This window comes from Dreissena polymorpha, chromosome 3 (assembly GCF_020536995.1).
Source record: "Dreissena polymorpha isolate Duluth1 chromosome 3, UMN_Dpol_1.0, whole genome shotgun sequence".
NCBI classification, from domain to species: domain Eukaryota; kingdom Metazoa; phylum Mollusca; class Bivalvia; order Myida; family Dreissenidae; genus Dreissena; species Dreissena polymorpha.
Window position 1 is genome coordinate 26,613,110 of NC_068357.1, and position 23,674 is coordinate 26,636,783.

General features: G+C 36.3%; 1 long non-coding RNA gene and 1 pseudogene across 1 annotated transcript; both read right to left on the reverse strand.

Moving 5' to 3' along the window:
• Window positions 1-1,601: 1,601 nt before the first annotated feature.
• Window positions 1,602-6,074, reverse strand: LOC127873366 (heat shock protein 70 B2-like; annotated as a pseudogene).
• Window positions 6,075-7,695: 1,621 nt separating this feature from the next.
• Window positions 7,696-23,422, reverse strand: LOC127873377 (uncharacterized). The gene is made up of 3 exons (XR_008046120.1): window positions 22,992-23,422; window positions 15,390-16,340; window positions 7,696-7,916 (listed from the first exon to the last, which is right to left on the reverse strand). It is a non-coding gene; the product is annotated as an uncharacterized LOC127873377 (long non-coding RNA).
• Between the last annotated feature and the right edge of the window lie 252 nt (window positions 23,423-23,674).

Genomic DNA, 23,674 nt, shown 5'->3' on the forward strand with positions numbered 1-23,674 from the left:
CACAGAACACAAGTAACGACATCAGTTGTTCAGACTTAAATATTTCAACGAAATACTTCTAAGCAAGGGGTGTCAGTAAATGTTGAACGCAAGGGAAGAATCCACCGAGGGAGTTTGTCGCAATGGAAGCGGAAATCCGTTGTCCAACACTAGTAAGACTCCTATGTATGTGTTCACAATTACTTTCGACTTCGAACATGCAAGCGTCATTTTAATTAGTCTGGAAATATTTAGTTTACGCTTTCCAGTGTGTTTTTTTTACTTTAATTGAGCCTTGGTCTGAGAAAACTGGGCTTAATGCATGTGCTTAAAGTGTCATCCCAGATTAGCCTGAGCAGTCCGTACAGGCTTAATCAGGGACGACACTTTCCGCCTAAACGTGATTTTCGGTAAGGAGGGACTTCCTTGAAACTAAAAATACCATAAAAGCGGAAAGTGTCGACCCTGATTAGCCTGTGCACAGGCTAATCTGGGACGACACTTTACGCACATGCATTATGCCCAGTTTTCTCAGAACGCGACTCAATTTATTTTTGTTTATTATGCTAAACTTTCAGACCAATTGTGTAATTCAATCAAACGTCAGGTAACGAAAGTATTCAAGAGGGTACGACGTCGACGAACATTAGCATAACTTACCTCAAGTTAACCTCTTTAATAAATACTGAGGATGCATCTTGTGAACAATCGGTTTTAAGAAGCCGTAAACCAGCAAATTGCATTGAAAGACTGCTCTTATAAAAATACAATTCAACCATCCGTGAACATTGTGGAAAAATAATTTGTACTGTGGGCTAAAGAATGTGTTGTTCGCGTCCATTTGCTAGTATTTTTTTCTGTCAGTGACGCGTTTGAGTGGGCGAAACGATGGTCATCCTGATGTAAATAGGCAGGTGACCTTTCTGCCTTAATTGGATTGGCACCCTAAACTTTCATTGCGATCTCCTCGGTTGGTAATGCCTTGATACACGAAGCGTATATTGTCATCTAGAGTCCGTGCCTGATGCGGGATTTCAATTTGATCGCGTGCAAGGATCGCCCCGATATGCTTGTTAGTGTGGGAAGGAACACTATCGCATCATAACGGGGGGGGGGGGTAATTCTGTTATAAAGGGGGACATCGTATTTCAAGGGATTATCGCATGCTTAAGAGGATATCACATAACAAAGCGGATATCGCATAAGAAGAATGCTTGTCTACGTTAAATGTTGCAAAGGATGGGACCGTTGAAAATTCGACGACCATTTTTTGCGAAGTCAATGCACTACAAACCACGAAGCACCAGTAGTTTGGTACAAAGCAGGGGAGCATTTAAGTTTGTTGTGCACTGAGAGTAATGAGAATTTGCGTTATTTAAATACTTGTCATTTATGCATTGTTAGTTCGAAAGTGAAATAAGACATCGCGTATATCTAACAGCATTACAAGATGATGATTTAATGTAAGCTGTACACCTCAGTGATGAAAATGTTAGTTTCAAACTGATAGGCAGGGCAGACTCTCTTGTCATCGTAGAGAAACAAACTGTACAGACTCGGAGTGCACGGGCATTTCATACGTCGGTATTCAAAGTGGTTTCCTGCCGTAAGCTGTAAACACATTTTTGGGCAAATAAATTTATATATTGCAAAATCAATACATATACAATATTTCTAACAATTATAACTGAAAAAAATCGTTAACATTTTCAAAAACAAGAGTAACAATCTGCGAAATCAAACAGACGTCAATAAAAGTGTCAATATTATGCCTCAGAATTTGTTTGAAAACATATCAAACAACCATGTGTAACTAGCAGTTACAAAGTGCCGAGATGCCATTTACATATGCAAATTAGGCGTTCCATATACGCGATTGTCAGCAAATTTACATGCAAATGTACATTTACATGAAACGTGACCCACCTTACATAATCGTATATGCACATACGAATCAAATTGATACGAACGAAACGAGTAAATGAACAAGATACACTTTTAAGCCAGATTAAATTGCATTCAATGAATTGCAAAAATAAACTGCGAAAAATACAAGAAAATTATACTAAGGAACCTACACCACAATCAATAGTCATGGCAGTGGGTATATATTTGAAAACAAATGTATTACCCCGGTATGCACAAAGTCTCGCATTACATGCAGTGCAAAAACAGTTCATAACTAACAAACAACGTGTAAAACAGTGCACCAATTTATAAATACTAGTAGTTTTTTTTGTCGAATGATAATAATTTCGTTACAGAAGAGGTACATCAACATCGGTTCTGAATTTCGATGCCCCGTGAAAACCCTTTGCTAAGAGCGACTTTGAGGTCAAAATGTCTCAATCTGCTTCAAACATCTGTAAGATTATCGGACGGCGGTAAGGCCAACATTAAAATAATCCCGAAAGACCTCCACAATACAGTCATCTAGTCCATTTCCTCCACCGTCGGTCCCGATTGGCCTCCACTTCCGCTCTGGCCGTGTTGGCCACCGTGCATCTTCACCATGATGGGTTGACATTTCTTCTGCAGATCGTTGAGTTTCTCTTCATACTCCTCCTTCTCCGCAAGCGCATTCCGCTCCAGCCACTGCGTACACTCGTCACATGCTTTCCTGACCTTTTCCTTGTCAGCAGCCGACAGTTTTTCGCTTGGCGCATCGTCGACGGTACTTTTCAAGCTAAACGCGTAATTTTCGAGCTTATTTCGCGCCGCTACTACGCATTCTCGCTGTTTTTCGTCTTCCGCGCGATATTTTTCTGCGTCATTGAGCATTCGGTCGATGTCAGCTTTCGTTAGTCGTGTCCTCTGTCGTTTGTTATGGCGATTTGGTTCTTTTTCATCGTGCTTTTGTCCTGTGCCGAAACATGCATGATTCCGTTGGCGTCAATATCGAAGGTCACCTCAATTTGAGGAACCCCTCTAGGCGCCGGTGGGATCCCGTTGAGGTCAAATTTGCCCAACAGGTTGTTGTCTTTAGTCATAGCCCTTTCTCCCTCGAAGACTTGGATGCTGACTGAGGTCTGGTTGTTAGCGTACGTCGTGAAGGTATTCATAGCTTTTGTGGGGACTTTAGAATTGCGTTCAATAAGCTTAGTCATTATCCCGCCAGCAGTCTCAATGCCCAGTGACAACGGCGTGACGTCCACTAGAAGCACGTCCTTGATGGTTTCCGAAGTGTCCCGGACAAAATGGCGGCCTGGACGGCTGCGCCATAGGCGACCGCCTCATCCGGGTTGATTGATTTGTTCAGCTCTTTCCCGTTCATGAAATCCTGCAGAAGTTTCTGAACCTTCGGAATACGTGTGGAGCCTCCGACCAGGACTACCTCGTCGATCTTGCCCTTGTCCAGCTTGGCGTCCCGCAGCGCTTTCTCCACGGGCTCCATGGTGCCGCGGAAAAGGTCCGCGTTTAGCTCCTCGAATCGCGCTCTAGTGATTTTCGTGTAGAAGTCCACTCCATCGAACAGGAATCAATTTCAATGCCCGCCTCTGTGCTGCTGGAAAGCGTTCGCTTCGCCCTCTCGCACGCTGTCCGCAGTCGCCGGAGGGCTCTGGCGTTCTTGCTCATGTCCTTACCATGCTTGCGCTTGAACTCCGCAACGAAATGGTCGACCATCCTGTTGTCGAAATCTTCGCCGCCCAAGTGCGTATCACCCGCCGTAGATCTAACTTCGAACAATGAGCCTTCGTCAATGTGAGGATGGACACATCAAACGTACCACCACCGAGGTCGAAAATCAGAACGTTCTTCTCCCCCTTCAGATTCTTGTCCAGTCCGTACGCAAGCGCGGCGGCGGTCGGCTCGTTGATAATACGCATGACGTTAAGGCCAGCTATGGCGCCGGCGTCTTTGGTCGCGCGCCGCTGAGCGTCGTTGAAGTACGCCGGAACCGTAACAACGGCGTTGGCCACCTTTTTTCCCAAGAAAAGCCTCCGCTGTCTCCTTCATTTTCGTCAGTACCATTGAGCTGATCTCTTCGGGGGCGAAAGTTTCGTTTCTTCTTCTCTCCTTGTACTCAGCCTGGATCTTCGGTTTCCCCGCCCACGTTTATTACTTTGAACGGCCAATGCTTCATGTCGCTCTGAACGCTTGCGTCACTGAAATCGCGACCGATTAAACGCTTGGCATCGAATACGGTGTTTTTCCGGATTCATAGCTACCTGCAAAAACAAGAATATCATCATGTATTGTCTGAATATTTAAATTATTTAACATATTTGTCATTACACACTCGGAAATGCGGATATGTACACACAGTTCGTGATGTCGTGCATGTATCTATCGGTTAGCATAGTTAGAAGCTTTTGACTCCCTTATAGATACGGGTACATGTATAACTATTCTGTTATAATACAGTTTTCTATTGCTCATTGTTTAATCTATGAAAAAACAGTACACAACACGTCTACCTGTCATTGTCATGCGAGTACATCTACAGAACTGAATCAAAGCCAGGGGCCATAAGCGCGAGTGGTATTATAAAGTAAAACGCGCATCAGAATGAAAAAAGTAATAGATAAACACCGATAAATGCTGTTCTCGGTCTAGATATTTACAGTAGATTTAGTTTTATTTCATTTTAATTTATTAATGTATTAGTATAAAACAGTATTTAAAAAAATAGCCAGACAACTATCGGAAAAAACGCCGCTATTGCTTTCACGAAACATTTGTAAATGGCAATAGTAGTTGACAGACCAGCATTTTGCTGTATCACATTACTTTATTGAAAGCGTAGTCATTGACATTGTGTCTTAGTGAGATCAGAAACAAAGACTATACAGGTTAGGACAATTCACACACAATGCCAATAAATTGATGTAGAACATATTTTTAAAACGACGATACCAAGACTGTACTTACTGATTTTCTGTTCACAGGTACAGTTAAATGAGTTCATTAATTGTTTATCATGTGTTAAAACAGATTTAAATATTTACGTGATTCATACAGCTTCAGACTTTTTAAACAACATGTGCACGCGTGATTAACATGAATGATCAATTGAAGCTAAACCAGATATGACCACAACGTACAACTATCAAACCACACTTCATCGACTGGATTATGAACACTCCACATGTTCATTATATGGTTGCAGTTGACATTGACGATTTAAATAATCGAATGTATGTTGAACATAGTTATTAAACTGTTAAGTTAACCCACGTATAGGCCTATTAAAACCTAACTTCGTAGCGCGAACATCAGGCTATCTCATCATATATAATTTAATGCATGTCTAAATCTCTGAGTTTATTTCTGATTTCTAGAAGTCGACAAAACCACCTGCACTAGATAGACTTCAAGAATCAAAACAAAATAATGAAGCTTTGATGCAAAACACCTGAAGCCTTTCAATGGTACAGCATTTTATGGTATACCGTCTTGGTCCTTGGTATACTGTCACTGGAGTGTGCAGTTGAATTCAGGTAGATTCTAAATACACTTTATATAAATGTTGCACTCTTCTTTTTATTTATAAAATACTAGCGATACGTGGTATTAATCATTACAAATGGACCGGAATATTGCCCTTAAACACAATACTTTACTTGCAAGCAAATCTGGAAACTTTATACCTGAAAGCGACACGAAATCCATACATTACCCCAACAATACCTGGTTTTTCGCCGCGTCTCCTATCAGCCTTTCGGAGTCCGTGAATGCCACATAGCTGGGCGTGGTCCGGTTGCCCTGGTCGTTGGCGATGATCTCTACTTTCCCGTGCTGGAACACCCCGACGCACGAGTACGTTGTACCTAGGTCGATTCCTATGGCGTTACTATTCATTTTCGAACGTGAGCTTTCCTTCCTCAGTTCCTGTTTCGAATTGTCCGATTAACAGGTAAAACGATTTCCCGCGTTAGATAAAACAAGTCGTCTGCAAAGTCCGACCCGAATCTATTTCCTGTGTGTTTTTGTCAGTCGCTACCTAATGACACATATCTTTTGATCATGATTCCAAGTTTTTACTTAATAAATAGCAAGACCGAACATTCTAGGTAGTGATTTCCACAGGCCTACGCGACGATGACTTGTTTACTCGACTTTCTTTTTATAGACATTCGAGATCAGTCGCGTAAATACCGGTATGTCTGGAGTGACTCAACTGGTGCAGGGAGGCAACTCAACAAATATGGAGGATTCCGAACATCAAGAGTACTCATTCTTTGAAGGTGTGTAATGAGCTTCAAACACCCATTATTTTACTGACAGTTTATATTTATGAATTCTGTTATAACATATCTTTGGTAAAGTGTTATACGAATATTATAAACGAATGATATGATAATTTGATTGAGAATCCAAACTGATATTTTCAACAAGTTGCAAGGCAGGCGTAAACGGAGGTTAACTGAAAAATGACGTCTTTCTCGTTTGTGTTTTTTTTCCCAAAAGATAACGTATTTTTTCATCCGGTAGCACGTTATATGTACGTGAAACGATTACGCCAATTAGGCTGCACGGTGTTCGCCGTGCATCCATCTTTTTTTTTGTTTCAAGATCGTAAATTTTGGAGATAACACAGTTTTTAAAGGAAACCATTCCGCACATCTGTTGTTTACTTAAGTTATTTTTCGGCAATACAATTATTATTATTAAATTAAATAGGCTCAGGAAATAAAGTAACGAGAGTTGGTCATATGTTTATAATATTTACACATGTACAGATTGTATGCATTATGATATACCTACAATAAACCCCCAAACGGGATTATTATATTACATATCTATTAGGAGATCCTCTTTAATATCTTTCATTGAAGCGGCATTACGGTAAATTTTAGTTTCCAGTTATTGTGCTTAAGATAATTGAACATCACGGGCGTGAATCATGGGCGCAACCTCTTTTTATGTATTATAAACGAGCCAATGCTTCTCCGAGGTGGTGCTAAGAACCGGGTGTTTTTAAAATACACGGCGAATTCTACGTGGTGGGTAGTTACATATGTTGTTGTATTTTCAACAGATTTCGCATTAGTTTAAAAAATCGTTGTTATATGATGCGATTCCGCGGAGATAAATTCATCTACAAAATGGTACACACATACACTCACAACCGATTTGGAAACGTAAGGGCCTTCATTAGTTGTGACATGATTGGGTTTTAAAAGCAACGTCGTTTTTTGTGCATGTGGTGACGAGCAAATTTCCTCATAATTAATCGCTAACAAAATCAAACGGTTGCTTTCAACAAATACAAGTTGCAGCATGAACAAACGCAACTTGCTTCTTATCGATCTAGAAGATACTTTTGTATTATTCCAAAGAGATGGAGCCAATGCCAATGAGGTGGTGAAAACACCGGTGTGTATTGTTTCACAGTAATAAATGCATTCTGTGATTAACATTTCATTTTTACAGTGGTTGATAAAATAAAGGATAATTATTAGAGACTAGATAAGAAAAATAACTAATCAATTCAACCATTGGACTGCTAGATCGATACACTCGGAACGATATGCTGGGACATAAAAACTGTTAAAAACAAGGTTGTGGCAAAGGCAGAAGAAAACATGTTATCGTGTTCTCATTAGAGCGCTTTTAGTAAGTATTATTGCATGGAATAAAACAAGTGACCATGTTTGTATGTGTTTTCAAACAATCTCTGTTATGAAACATTTTACTTTATATAAGATAAGTTTAACTAGGCTTATGGCTGTTCGAAACTTTTGGTGTTAGATTCTTTTAGTGATAGTGCTATTTCAGCTGACAAACAATCTGGAAAGTGGCCACGCGACTTTAGCAGCCAACTGCCTACATCAACCACTTTGGGCACTTCATTTGAATGGCCGCAGTGTAAGAAAAAGCCCTTATTCATAATATTCTTTAAGGTGAGCGTTACCTGCTAGTTCGGCCTCGCTAGTTTCAACGAACACGTCATCAGTTACGTCAGAGCAGACGTCATCAACATCGTCCTTGAGCTGAAGAAGCAAACATTTAATAATGTAACTCTTATAGATTCTAGTAGAGAGCTCGTTCAACAGGCCGCCCAGCTTCAAACGCAGGCATACACTAAAAGAACGCAACACTTTTCAAACTTGAATATCTCAGTTATGAGTTAAGATTATGATTCAAAACTTAAAATGTGATCATTTGTCTACATTCGGTGCAAGCTAACGATAAAATCATTCACCCGTGACGATCGGACGCTTTATCAGGTAGGGTATGTAAGGTTTCATCTTTTTGCACCTGGAAATGATGAAACATGATACTATTCTAAACAAATTTCAAGTTCACCATTTAAGGTGGTTTTACACCAGGAAAACATAAGCATAATTCTTAAAATGCATGGCGTATTTGAATAGGAGCGCAACCGCGCATTTTGGCGTTTTTCAGGCTACATGCAAGTGTATTGGAGACGTTACTAACGCTACACTTTTCAAACTTTATATCTAACATATTAGAAAAGATATTTATTAAAATTGTACATGTGATCATTTGACATTTGACTACATTCGGTACAAGCTAACGATAAAATCATAAATGATCGGGCACTTTAGGGACGTGGAGTAGGTAGCCTGCAATTTGCCAAAATGCGCGGTTGCGCTTCTAAATATTCCTATGGGACATTCATTTCTTTAAATTAATTGTATGTTTTCTTGGTGTAAGAACACTAAATTGATGAAATTGAAAAGCATTTAGAATAATATTTAGAATAATAGCGTTTCAACATTTCCACGTGCAAAAATATAAAACCAGACATAACCCACGTGCTAAGATGAATTATTTTATCGTGAGCTTGCCCAGAATGGTGTCAAATGATCACATATAAAAATGTATTCAAAATTTTTACTGATAATTTAGATATTCAAGTTTGAAAGGGCTTGCGTTAGAAAAGTCGCCAAGTGTACATGCACATGTTTGTGTCAGGTTACCCAACCTACCTCTTGTGAATTTGTCAAGAGGTGTTTATTTTTAAATATAATCGAACTGTTTGGAATATGCAAAGAGTGTGAGAAACTTCATGTTGACCATTAACTTAAATTCCGGTAATGTAGCCTCTACCGAACATGTCACACCATAATGTTAGGTCCCAAATAGGTCATTATTGCTTATAATGTTATTTTTGTTTCAATACGATTCTGATGCAATGCTCCAGTTTACAATTTATCATGTTTATCTTTTTTGAGACCAGGAAACGCTTGGAATAAGTCAATGCTCGGCACGGAGGTTGTCAATACGGATCGCAAACTTGCCAAAAATACAACCTCCGAGCAGATATTTTATTGGTTCTGAGCAGAGCTCATTAAATCCCTGCCTTTATTATAAATCGTTTGAAAGGAATCATTGTTCTTTTTAAGGGGTGTTGCTGCAGTTTTGCTGATTTTTTTCCATCAAATAGATTTTGCCAAACATTTATATTTAAGATATACATACAAATACTATATGAAAAATGAAATAAAAACATAGGGCCACCGGCCTTGTTTTGATTGTATTCACCATTACATAACATGTACTTTTTCAATAAAACTGAAAAATCTCTGATTGCGTAAAATTAATTAATAACCTATGAAATTGGCAACATGTAGATATTATTTAAGCGAAGATTTATCATATACCATTTAATTAAACCACACACTACCAATAAAATGGAGTACACAAGTTAAATTTTAAGAATTTTTTTTTTAATTATTTTATGTCACCCAAAAAACATTATTTTTTTACTATTTTAACCACATAAATGGAATTTAAAAAAATTCTGCCAAATAGAATTCTGCGAAACTGCTTAAATATGTTCATCTACGTATTGTCGTCATAAAACACAAATAAAAAAATGGGGTCACCGCACTTTTACGGAGATTTTTTGTTTTAATTATCCCTACTATCTAGATGTCAAATTTCATTTAAAAAAAAACATCAATAAGACAAAACCCAAGTACCGGTACATAGATTGTCAGAAATATGCATAAACATTAGAAATTGTTTACAATCTTAACTGGGATCACAACAGCTTACCAAAAGACATTAATAAAAAACAATATTTAATCACAAACATAATACCAACTCGACCTTAATCATTAATAACTTACATGTTCACAGATTTCGGCATGTTTTGAAGTTTGTGTTTGAATGCTTTAAATTGATACATGTAAACAACAGGACTAAAGAGCTCCAGTATAAAACAAGTATAAAATTAAAGAAAGAAAAAAAAGTAAAAAAAAAAGTTAACCCCGCCTGGGATCGAACCACTGACAATCGTATTATGAACCAACTCGGTCATTTCTGATGATACTGATAACAAAAATATTGAGTTGTGATAATAGCATCATCGGTGTTGCTATAATATATTTTGTGTTTTCGTACATATTCATATCAATATTTCTATTAAAGGTTTTCTATTGATTTTTCACTCGTGTGTTGTTTTATATTGATATTTTGAATTCGTCTGTTCTGAAATCTAACAGAATTATGCCATTTCGTACTTCAGGTTTATGTTTTGTGCAACTGCTCCAATGCTCTTTATCTACTTCATCAATATTCAGTTCAGAGTCTTAATGAACATTTACTGACCTAAAGCGGTGACCAGATTTTGTAGTAGGACTTCTTGTCCTTTTTGTACACATAAATAAAAGTCCGATTTAGATATTCTACTGAAACTTAACGTATGTTTTCTGGATATTCATGTGAGAACAATGACCAAGGCCCATAACTCTGACCTGCAATTTAGCATAATTATGCCCTTTATGTACTTGGAAATCTTGGCTAACGTTTAAGTATAACACGTCCATATCTCTACTAGTCTATTACAAATATTGAAAACGACTGAACATATATTTTCAGGCTCCCTACAAACAGTTACTGACGAAGAGTATCGATAAGCATTAATTATTGACACGTGTATGTAAAATTTTAACATGATTGAACTATACAGTATATAAACTAGCTATATTGCTAAAACGAGTACGAGTACACACTACGTTCTATTTTTGTTTAATGTAAACTTGTTTTCATGTCAGGTTGAAGTTATAACTACAATAGACAATATTTTTTAAATAAGTTAAATAACTGTAAAATATTTTAAAAACAACTAGATACAATTTCTGACCAAGTTTGGTGAAGCTCGGGTGAAAACTACTTGAATTAGAGAGCGGACACCAAGTTCAATGTTTAAAACGCACTAAGTGACCCCGTGACCTAGTTTTTGACCCGGCATGACCCATATTCGAACTTGACCTAGACATCATCTAGATACAACATCTGACTAAGTTTGGTGAAGTTCGGATGAAAACAACTTGAATTAGAGAGCGGACACTTAATACGGACCGACCGACCGACAGACAGACAGACAGACAAACAGACAAGCTCACTCCTATATACCCCCCTAAACTTCGTTTGTGGGGGTATAATAACGACATTTATCTAAAGCATCAAAGTGTATAATTACGGTTGATGGCGCTAGTAACCAAGGCATACAATCAATATTCCGAAACAAACATTAATAGATTTGTCTGTACGAAACCAAGTAAAAGTATTTTTATATGTTTATTCTTTAAACGACGTTTCGCAATGTCTATTGAAACGTTTGCTACATTCTGTCATATCCACTTAATTGAGACCGGTTCTTATAACTGATTCATTTAATCTTAACCCTTTGCATGTTGGGAAATGTGTCGTCTGCTAAAATATCGTCTGCTGAATTTCTAAAATTAGCATTTTCTTCGATTTTTTTTCAAAGAATACTATCAGAATAGCAAACAGTTTGGATCCTGATGAGACGCCACGTTCTGTGGCGTCTCATCTGGATCCAAACTGTTTGCAAATGCCTTTAAATATCGGTTCCAGCGCTGAAAGGGTTAATCTTAAATGTTGCAATGTGCTGGCGACCTTGCGGCCTTCATAAATGGAATGCGGGTTATCGCTTCAACGATTAAATGAAATGCTTTTCATACACGTGTATATCTCTGATTGTAAGAATTACACAATTATTATCGAAATCATTCACGATCATGTTCATTGAAAAATAATCTTTACATGTGTATTTGCCTTTAAATCGGAAAGAAATTCAAAACGTGTATGGGTGTTAAATATCAGAAACGAATACTGATCGCTTTCGTAATTACATGCTAAAACGTTTTATTTAATGTTGATATTTCAATTTTCATTTTTAACTGCTCAATTTAGGAAACCATAAGAAGTAATAAACAGGAATTATAGCAATTACCATTGACTTTTTTAATAAAATGCAATCACTGTGGTTCAGATTAACTTGAAATGCTTTCAATAAATGATTCGACTTCATTGATTGAATCTGAAAAATAACTCTACAGTGTGTTTGCATTTAAAATTTCCACCTTTTCTATGAATGCACGATCATTTTCGGCCCATCCAATATTTGTAAAGAATTGCAAAACCAACTGAATTGGTCAATGAATACAATACAGTATTTATATAATATTATTTACACAAAATTCTTATTGCGCCAAATGGCGTATTTAAAAAAAACAGTTTTGAGACGCAATTTACCACATGGTACCGAGTATAGGAAATAGCCAAAACTGTTGAAGTACCAACAACACCAAAGGGAAAAAACACATGTTACCAAGTATATGAAATAGCCAAAACTGTTGAAGTACCAACAACACCAAAGGGAAAAACACATGGTACCGAGTATAGGAAATAGCCAAAACTGTTGAAGTACCAACAACACCAAAGGGAAAAAAACACATGGTACCGAGTAAAGGACACAGCCAAAAACTAGTGAAGTATGAACACCGTCTAAGGAAAAAACACAGGGTACAGAATAATGTACACTGACAATAACTATTGAAGTATCAACAGCAGCAAAGGAAAAAAACACATGGTACCGAATAAGGTACGACGCCAATAACTAGTGAAGTATCAACAGCAGCAAGGAAAAACACATGGTACCGAATAAGGTACGACACCAATAACTAGTGACGGACCAACAGCACCAAGCGAAAAACACATGGTATCGAGTAAAGGACACAGCCAAAAACTATTGAAGTATCAACACTTTCTAAGGAAAAAACACATTGGTACCAAATAAGGTACACCGCAAATAACTATTGAAGTACCAACAGCACCAAGGAAAAACACATGTTACCGAGTAAAGGTACACCGCAAATAACTATTGAATTACCAACAACACCAAGGGAAAAACACATGGTACCGAATATGTTACACCGCCAATAACTATTGAAATACCGACAGCACCAAGGGAAAAACACATTGTACCGAGTAAAGGTACACCTCCAATAACTATTGAAGTACCAACAGCACCATGGGTAAAACACATTGTACCGAGTAAAGGTACACCGCAAATAACTATTGAAGTACCAACAGCACCATGGGTAAAACACATTGTACCGAGTAAAAGTGCACCGCATATAACTATTGACTAATCAACCCCACCGAAGGAAAACAACAACCGTCTAATATTGGGTGTTTATTATTGAAACGCGTTGACAATAAACACTCACCTGAAATGTAATATATAAGACATTGAAATTCGATCAAGTCAGCATAATGCCGGATAATTAGAAAATCTTGACTCGGGCGGGACTGCAACTTAATACGTTGGAATTTCACATTTGACCGAGGGGAATAAACCGAAAACTGCTAGACTTGGGTGGCATACGCGTGGGTAAACCTATTTTGGCAGTTCTCAATATACGACGTGAAGAAAGCAAAGGCCCTATGCTAGAATTATAAGTAATAAACAGTAATGCGTCATAATTTTTTGTTTTGTTTATTTTAGTTGGTTGGAGGTAAGTAACTTTGAACCCCCACTAACAGTTTGTCAAAAGATTGTCAACAAATGTGGCATACCTGGCGAGAAGTGGGGAAAAACATATACTCGTGTTATACGTAATGGGCGTATTATATAAATTATATTGAATTGATTTGGCTCTTGTGCTAGCCATCATGTATAAATGACAATGAAGCAACTGTTTGTTTCAGAAAATGCGCGTTCGCTTTTAACCCTTTCAGTGCGGGAACCGAATTTTAAAGGCCTTTGCAAACAGTTTGGATCCAGATGAGACGCCACAGAACGTGGCGTCTCATCAGGATCCAAACTGTTTGCTATTCTGATAGTGTTCTTTGAAAAAAACGAAGAAAATGCTAATTTTAGAAATTCAGCAGAAGACATTTTAGCAGACGACAAATTTCCCAGCATGCAAAGGGTTAACGTAATTTCTCTATCAAATTCCAGTTTTCACTGCAACATGGTGATACAGTGGCCCTTTTAACAATTACATAAACATGAAATTATCGTCTGCGGTTTTAGAGCGGATATGAGTTGTTTGACAAGCTTGAAATGTCCTAGGCATGTCATTTTCTCTTTGCAGCTTGTCAACATATTAATAATGTACACAATGCAACGAATTGTCGAACTGGCCAATGTGTGCAAGGACATGGACTGTTGTTATGTATGTTCTCAAGCCGTTATGATCTTAACTTGAACACAAAAGTACAAATAAAAGTACAAGTATTTAAGATGGCGTCCTTTGATTTCAGTTTGAGATAATGTATTTTGGAAATGTTTCAACGAAAATGTGTTTTTGCAATTGCGAAAAATGACATAAGATGGATACAATTAAGTGAAAGACCTTCATTTTTCTTGGAATGTTGAATATGTCTATTATTATTTTCGAATCTCACGTTTGACAAGCTTCTGCAAATGCCCATTTAAATAGGTCCATCTAATGAATATGATATGCAGTGAGAAATTTTGGCAATATGGCGACCGAAACACGGATGCGTCTACATGTACTCAGTTCCTACAAGGCTATATTGCCCATATTTTCAATGCTGATCTATTTGCATTCTTTATAAAACCGAAAAAAACGTGTGGTTGGTACTTGAAAGGAAATTTTTAAAAGGCTGATTTAATACGCACTGCACGCGTGTGCAGCGCAGTTCAATTTAACTGATTGATGAATGTAAAGTGGATGTGGTATTTGTATTTATACGAGTTTTGATCTGTTGGATAGCATTTTAAGTGCACAACGATTTATTTATGTGTGAATGCTTGTTGGAAATACCAAAATTTTACAATGCAAACATATAGACAAGTTAAATATTTCCTTTAATTGAAAATATTTGGCCCAGTTACGATATTAAAAAGTTTCAACAAGCGTCGCTGATATATATTAAGATTTATAATTCACATTAAAATAGATTTATCATCTGCATATAGAAGCTATCAAGTAATGTTATCACAATAATGTTAATTATCTGTTCAAAAAAGAGTAAAGGAGACTGTGTATGTTGTTAATCAATCTGAATGACCGACAATTAAAAGTTTTCATTGATTTTTCAAGAACTTTACAAATTGCCCTCGGTCTTTCGTTAATCAATGTGTATTGTAGTTACAAACAAAAAGAAAAAAAGTTACAAACAAACATAACATTACCAAAATGAGTGAATACCTTAGTTTCCATTTCCGCAACGATTCCATTCTGGTCGCCATGGTAACCAAAGAGCGGCTCTGACCTTTGTCCTTTAATTGCAAGGTTAAAGGTCTCTGGGGACGTGGTGGGTTCACTATCTTCAAGGGTAGAGGAGGAAACAAGTGCGAAATACATCCTTGATTTTACTTTCGCCTTAATTCCAACAGCATTTCACACGTAGAGTACTTGTACGTGTATTTCATATCCCCTTTTCACTCCAGAGTTTCTTTACGGCCACGGGTCACAGATGTAAGGCTAATAATAATGTCATGTTTTCCGGAGCGAAACATGTACTGGAATGGTTTTATTTTACTTGTACATATAAACAATAGTTTGATCTCGGGCAATAACTAGTATTGATTAAAGTTTGATGTAAGAGATCTAACGGTTACCCTCTAATGTAAAGCAGTTCTCAATTCTATGCGCGTTTCCATATGCATAACACTATCAGTAACAGTAATGCATCCTATGAATGTTTCGGACCTATTCACATAATAGCCACGTGCACCTGTTCCTGTTATTAGAATGCGATGCGCGTTCACAGCTGCACATTTATTTCCAACCACATCGCATTACAATGGCATTTAGGTCGTATTAAATTACATACATGCCTTTGACATAAGCCATATCATATCTCTTACGAGGCACATATGATTATGATTTTTCACAATTTTACTTCATTTAAAGGGTCACGTTTTATGCACTCCTTTACATCCTGTATCTGATTTCAACTTCTTGAATTTCGCACATGGCACATACTATTAAGGTTGGATTTCACATACAGCTCATCGCGGTTAACATATGTATTCTACACCTGCATTTTAATAAGAGAACGTGTATATGGTGACTGGCATACTTCCGTAGTTTGATCGCACACGGTGACTTTCTTTCCTGTTTGGTAGTTGCGAACGACAGTGAATCTCTTCAAATCTGGAAATCAAACAGAAACTGTATTAGAAATGCATCAAGAACGTCCTTATTGCATACAATAAACATTTACACTGATACAAGGAAATATTTTGTGATATAACATCAAGTTTCTACGGTGGCATGGCATACGAATTGTGTTCTTAATGTTCCAAAGAACATGTTTTTACATGAGCCTTCAACGACACCAAGTACTGGTTCATAGTCCCAGGAAACTGACTCGAAAGCCTTTCAATAAGCCGTAGGCTTTCGATGCAATCGAGCTAAATAAATCGGTAAAAACTAATTATTTACTATGAACATATTTGTTTTTACGTGCGCACGTTCACGTCTTCAGTGCGAATGAACATACATATATATTGGATGCCCCCCCCATGCCATCGTTAGTTCTGTGCTCGACAAACTCGTAATTCGTCACACCACCGTATATACGAGATTAATGCCCCATAAAGTGATTAACAAACTCCGAGACATTGCATCCTTGGCGCGTATCACAAACTTCCATCTAGAAAAACCTTTTTTTGAATTTATATGATTCTTTTAGTATATGAATGCTTCAAACATGTAAAGTAATAAATATGGTTAAGAGGTTTTAGTGATGTACTAATTTAAACACCAATAATTACCCCAATGGTAAAACAAAAGCTGTAATTATGAACTGAATGCAAAAAAAAACGCATGTAGCATAAATATGTTATTTTCAAATTACAATTCGTGTGTCTTTGTCGGATGTAGACAGCTTGTTTTTTATTGTTTTATCCAGGCCCAAACAAGGAGATTTATTAGCCAGCCATCACACGCAAAACACATACTAATGTTTACAGGTTTGGCTTACACTGAGATGATACGGTTTATACTTGCACATAAATGGGATTGGTACAAGAGAGTGAACCTTTTATGTTTGAGTCAAAGTAGAAGATCTCCATGCAAATCGTCTGACCACTGATCAAGTCAAATAGTACGCAAACATAACTGTATACAGGGATATTTGTTTTGAAGAGAACATGCACGGTTAAGTATAACAAATGTGCTCTCATACGAAGTGATTTGCAATTTGTATGCATGCACAATATATTTGCATGCTTCTGAACTTTGTTATTACAATGCAAAATATAGTTATTATGTAGTTTTTCACAGACTACATGCGCACATAATATATACACATTTGTATATATTTTCTACCAGAATATTTATGTTGGCAAGCGTAATATGTTAGATTCTAAGGAACTTCCGTTATACCCAATGGGACCGCCAACTTAAAAAGTAATTTATTTAACACGCCTGAAATTAATAACAAATTCGGAACATGCATGTATCATCAAGCAGTAAGGTCACAGATAAATGCTTTCATTCATTCGTTTAAATTTACACTATATATAAAGTCATTATTGCAGTGGTTTTCTGTACGACAAATTACGCGTGAAATGCTTAGCTCAGCACAATTTCGAAAAAAAAAATGCACTGACACTTGCAGACGCATTTAGCGCTACAATAAATTAGAAAAAGCAGAAAAGCAAATTACAATATGCGCACCCAGACACGACCTTTGCTATCAATAAGCACATTTGATTCAATCTACATCGTACCGGTGGGGTTTCGACACCGTTCGGCCGACTGATCGCAGACGACATTTGATCTTGTCAATTTCACATACCAGACGACACGATGAAACCACAACGCGCACTTAACTGTCATTTTTCGTAAAATTCATTGAGATATTGTCATCAAAATGTCAACGTTTGCTGTGTGTGTGCAGTTAAGTAACTTAGGTAATATAACTGTATGACTACTACAACAGTGCGGTTGATTTAAGGGTATACACATGTTCAAAGGTCCTTTCCTCGGCAATCAGTATGTACTGACTTAAGTCGTCGCAGTATTCTTGTACTCTTACATATTATCAGGAAGTGCTCCCGTACTAATAGTAAAGTAAGCATTATTGTAAATAAGGACAATATCGGACATGTGTTTCTTGGAACAAATATATGTAGCAAACATATGTAGTGGCTCAAGCTTAGAAAACAACAACACTGTACACATAATTTAAACGACGCGCTCAATGCTCTTTTGTACCGTATGCCATTTTAATCCCATCTTAAGATACGTATCGGTTCAGTCAAACACTTTATCGCTTTATAACGCTTGGAATGCAATAATGTAAGAATGGATGGAATAACTAGAGTCCCTGCATGACCTCTGTTACACTTTATATAATTTAAAACTTTTATTTGGATGCATAAGTGCTTAACAGCCCTTTCTGTACATTACCTGATGACATCTTCTGGCACAAATGTACAAAAGATCTATTTAATTTACTAAATAAACTCATATAATTGAATACATACCTTTCACAAAATGTAAGCCTTGGCTTAAACTAACGTTCGTTATAACATTTGAAAATTAAAATGTCTTCTAAGTACTGTTAAATTGACACCGAAGATTAGTTCATTACGTCTAAAACCCTTTATTTATATAAAACAGATTTCACACGTTTTCTTACAAATTTGTAAGCCTCGAATTTGTTAGGATAGATTACTTTTTTTCAAGCTTGATATTTATAAACGCAAACATTTCACAGTAAACAATCAATGTAACGTCTGTAACATAACATCCGGTACCTGCACACATTAAAACACGAAATAAATTATCACACAACCATAAAACGAAAGACTCATCATAATTATAGCACGTTGAACCTGCCTCTGGACGACTTCATTCATTATTTATTCCGCGGTTATTTATACACCAGACTGTCACATGCACAGTATGGTCGTAGTGATTTATATTTCATTTTTACTTCTACGTCGATTCGCCGCTCTCGCATTCCTTACTATTTAATTGTATTATGTTCATTGTAACGTAGTGCGCTATTTCCAAATCCACGTAAGCAATCCTACTTCAAAGCGATTTTACTACTATTAAAGCTATTCAATTTAAAATTAAAAGACGATGATCGTTTCACTGTTTTTTTTTCTTTTTTAGTCAAATAGTAATATAAAATATATATTAATTTAAATATGCATTATTATATCAGTCTAGACACGCTTTGCTTTAAAGGCACCTGCTCACAATAAATTACCACATTTTACACTTTCTTGCAATAAACATCGAACTTATTAAAATGTCCCCTCAATTTTTTTTATTTGCATATGCCCCTTTGTGATTGTAAATTAATATGTTTTGTACAAATATCATGCAAGATACTATTGCAAAATTTAATGGTTCTACAACTTAATGAATGAAGAACTGTAATACAGTTTTAATAAAGACAACGAACATTGTGGATAATTCTGTACATTCCCCATTGCAAGAATCCAAGAATCCTTAGACAGAAACACATGCTTCAGAGGATATATGCACAATACCAGTTATATTGAGATCCGCTTTGGGAAATCCAGACTTTATTCATGTGCGTTTGTATGTCGTTAACTATATGTTACCATACCACATCTAGCGTTGAAAGTTTGGCTTTTGCTACAAGAAAAACTGATTTTTTATGGGCTAATTTTATTGCACGAAATATTCGTAGTTTTTTAGGATTGATAGGAGTTTAAAGGGATCTTTTCACGCTTTGGTAAATTGACAAAATTGAAAAAAACTTTTTTCAGATTCGTAAGTTTTCGTTTTAGTTATGATATTTGTGAGCAAACAGTAATACTGAACATTAACCATGCTCTAATATAGCCATTATATGCATCTTTTGATGATTTTAAAACCTAAAAATTATAAAGCGTTGCAACGCGAAACGATTGAATAATTTGGAGAGTTCTGTTTTTGTCGTTAAATTTTGTGAAACTACAAAGATTGCTTATATAAGGTATAAAATACGTCACGAATGTGTACTCGGCGGAATAGCTCAGTATGCTAGAGCGTTTTTACTTCAGGACTCTGGCAGGACTCCAGGGGTCACTGGTTCGAAACCTGCTCCGGGCAATGTTCTTTTCCTTTTTTAAATTTTTTTCTTGATTTTTTACTGGAGCTTTTACGATCCAATGTTTACATTTATCAATACAAAGCATTTAATGAATAAGTTAAAAAAATGCCAAAATCTGTGAAAAGGCCCCTTTAACTATTGCACCATGCGTAAAAGTATCGATTTTCTGTGTAGTGTGGGCTTTTCAATGAGCACCTTTAAAACTGTGGTATAGACGTTTCAAAACAACATAATGGGTATGAAGACATGACTATATATCGTTCTTACTCAATCGTGCCTAATCATTTAATAGATTAGTACTTATAGTACTAATCCTGACCTAATCTGAAAATAATTATTTACAAACACACACGTCGGATTTGTCGTATCAATAACCCATAGTAAATTCGTCTAGTATACAGCCTATAAGGCCGAGTTGTTTTAATTCGGTAGTCGGAGGTTTAGTCGTTGTGTCTTACGGTCAAGATGATTAATATGTTTTGTTTTAAATATCATGTTTGTAAAAGTTTATTGTTTATAAAAGATTCAGTTAAGAGGTGATCATATTATTGTACATTGCATGAAAACCTTCGAAATTATCTCGCGTTACCATTTTTGCAATGTGCTTTTTTTACATAACGTTAATAACTCTATTTAAGTGGGTATGCACGATTTTGTCAAATATTTATGAATTTATATAAAATGTGTAAAAAAAACTTATTATACATATATTTCAATATAAATTAAAATAAAAGTTATGAAGAACATGCGTCGAAAAATGCGAAATAAGCCAGATATTTAATTCTGAAATCGAAAATGTCTATACAGTCGAATTCGCCAGTATGTATATCATGCGTGTACGATGTGAATCTAAACTAAGTTCTACGGATCATTTTAATTTCCTGAAACGATATGTATTCATACGACACACGAACACTTACTCCGATCCTAACAAAAAGACGAATGCTTCCGTTATTGTAGGAAAATATGTACGAAATATCTTCGTCACAATCGGCTTGGAGTGCTAATTTGTCTTTGCTGCATTTTATGAAATTCGTCTTCAATGTATATTTTTCTTGCCTATTTTGTGTTATTGTAACATATTTTTATCAATATATGGCAATTTAACACATATCGTGCATACCCACTTTAACCTCAAAACGCAATGATTATCTCTTGAAATTAATACAAAAATCTTGCTGTTAAATGAGTGAATGCAAAATATACGTTAAAAACACTATACAAACTGATTCACATGGAAATGATTGGGCATAAATTTTGAAAATGGAGAAGTGAAAAGTTTCATTAGTTCAAATGAACACTAGTAATTTAAAATGCATTTATCAACACACTATGTTAATAACACCACGAAGAGATTTAGTTTAAAATGTACAAAAGTTTTCTACGTCTAAATATAAACTTTTATTTATCACACTGAACTTCTTTTCAAACCGAGGTCATTTAAGGTTACCTTATGGTCAACAACTAGTTTGAAATATTCGACTGCGGTACATATGTCACCCAATCTCTAATAAATATAGTCGTATACTAGGACCGTGTTTTATTCATACACACGTTCTAGTGATTCGACCGACCGCACATTAAAAACACCTTGTATCGTGTCATATCTGGTCCATCTCAAATTTATAAATGTCTCGATTTTCCTACGGGATATAAATAACACCAATCATCATTTAAATGCACACTAATCGCACTATGAATTTCCACTAATCTAGTCCTCGTTAAATATTTGCATAGTTGACATTGATACACTTGTAACGTTGTCGTGATCGGGACAGCTAAGTACCCGCATGGCCCAGATTTGATCTGCTGTGCAAATGATATTAGCAAACATTTCATTTATGCTAAGATACTTATCTGCGCAATGTAAATGTTATCGTATCCCACACAATGAAATGATATACGTGTATCACAGGTTCGTTTGTCGATCACACTTGCGCTTAAAGTAATCTTAAATACGGCGGTCATCGTTCATGTATAAATGAGTCGTGCTCTTTGAAAAGACTTTGCACCCACCCTTTCATGCCATGGGAGGACGGTTTAATGCATGTGCGTAAAGTGTCGTCCCAGATTTGCCTGTCCAGTCAGCACAGGCTAATCAGGGACGGCACTTTCCACAGAAACTAGTTTTTCGCTATGATGAGACTTCCTTTTAACTAAAAATACAATAAAAGCGAAAAGTGTCGTCCCGGATAAGCCTGCGCGGACTACATGGGCTTATATGGGACCATACGTTACGCACATGCATGAAAACCCCATTTTCACAGAGTGAGACTCAATATTTAATACATAATCCAAAATATCAAAACCGAAATTACGTCATTGTTTTTAAAAACAGTCCCATCCTTACCGGTAAATGTAGTGTTTTCAAGGGCTTTGCACCCACCGCTTCATGTCATGAGAGGACGGTGAATAAAGTGTTTGAAATGTGCTCTTTTTATTACGTTTTCATATAGAAAATAATTATATATCCAGTGTTAACATATTACATTTCTCGTGTATTTTTTATTTCAATTGAACAAATTTAAAGCGCTGATGTCATATTTAACATTATATAATTATTGAGAAGGTAGACAATGACCGTTCCGAAAATAAATCTCACGCAGTCCGAGTACCGATAAAATGACGTGTTTCAATAAAACACTTGTAATATTTAAATATGCTGTTTTTAACCATTAATAATTTCAATTAATTTTGAATAACATTGTATAGTGACTTACCATGTATACATATTTTCTTACATAAGTATAACCACAATTCTACAATTAATTCCTATATTTTATAATCCCATGTGTAAGTGTAACAAATCCAACCAATTTCTTCGACGTTTTACACGAAGTTAAATCCTCTTTTATTTTGTATTCCTTGCTCACAAGCCTAAGATAAATAACATTCGTAAGCGACAAATCTACATCAGCGTTTTAGATTTCGACACGTATAAATGCACTCATACGCAATCTAAACTTGCACTTGAAAATCAGATGATATGTAAACGAATCTTCGGTATATAATACAGTCGGTATATGATACAGCATTCTCACCTACGATCACAAATGCCGGTAATTTATCCGCAGCGAAAAAGAAATGGAAAAAATGCTCAAATAGACATACAAAAAGCTTTTGATCTTTCTGACAGAATGCAGACGAAAACGAGATGATGGGTATAATATATGTACAAGTCTAAAGAAACGTCGCTACATTTTTACCTGTGTAAGCAAGTTATTAATATCCCATACGTAATTCAGGTATGCGGAGCCGATTATCAAACATTTCTATCTCTGATATCCACGCGACAGGACATTAATACCAAAATAAACGTTACATTTGATGACGGAAACAAAACTTTGACTATTCTGACTGTTGAATCGTTTACCGTAGTAATTACCTTTCACGGACGGGGTTT